This window comes from Arachis duranensis, chromosome 3 (genome assembly GCF_000817695.3).
Source record: "Arachis duranensis cultivar V14167 chromosome 3, aradu.V14167.gnm2.J7QH, whole genome shotgun sequence".
Taxonomy (NCBI): Eukaryota; Viridiplantae; Streptophyta; class Magnoliopsida; order Fabales; family Fabaceae; genus Arachis; species Arachis duranensis.
In genome coordinates this window covers 61,153,554-61,154,181 of record NC_029774.3, presented here as the reverse complement: position 1 = coordinate 61,154,181, position 628 = coordinate 61,153,554, and the positions used below count along the sequence as shown (strand labels likewise).

At 41.1% G+C, this 628-nt stretch overlaps 1 non-coding gene across 1 annotated transcript; it reads right to left on the bottom strand.

Annotated features, from left to right (window-relative positions):
• Positions 1 to 109: 109 nt before the first annotated feature.
• LOC127745895 (small nucleolar RNA R71) lies at positions 110 to 213 on the bottom strand. Its single transcript, XR_008007518.1, has one exon. It is a non-coding gene; the product is annotated as a small nucleolar RNA R71 (small nucleolar RNA).
• Between the last annotated feature and the right edge of the window lie 415 nt (positions 214 to 628).

Sequence of the window (628 nt, the reverse complement as noted above, 5' to 3'; positions counted from 1 at the left end):
AGACAGAGCTAGAATATGGTTGAATTCACAACCTAAGGATAGCCTGGACTCCTGGGATAAGCTGGTCACTGCCTTCTTGGACAAATTCTTTCCTCCTCAAAAGCTGAGCAAGTTGAGAGTGGATGTTCAAACATTCAAACAAAAAGATGGTGAATCCCTCTATGAAGCTTGGGAAAGATACAAGCAGCTGACCAAAAGATGTCCATCTGACATGTTTTCAGAATGGACCATATTAGATATATTCTGTTATGGTCTCTCTGAATTTTCGAAAATGTCATTGGACCATTCTGCAGGTGGATCTATTCACCTGAAGAAAACGCCTGAAGAGGCTCAAGAACTCATTGACATGGTTGCAAACAACCAGTTCATGTACATATCTGAGAGGAATTCCGTGAATAATGGGATACCTCAGAAGAAAGGAGTTCTTGAAATTGATACTCTGAATGCCATATTGGCACAGAATAAAGTGTTGACTCAACAGGTCAACATGATCTCTCAAAATCTGAATGGACTGCAACATGCATCCAACAGCACTAGAGAGGCAGCTTCTGAAGAAGCTTATGATCCTGAAAACCCTGCCATGGCAGAGGTTAATTACATGAGTGAACCTTATGGAAACACCTATAAC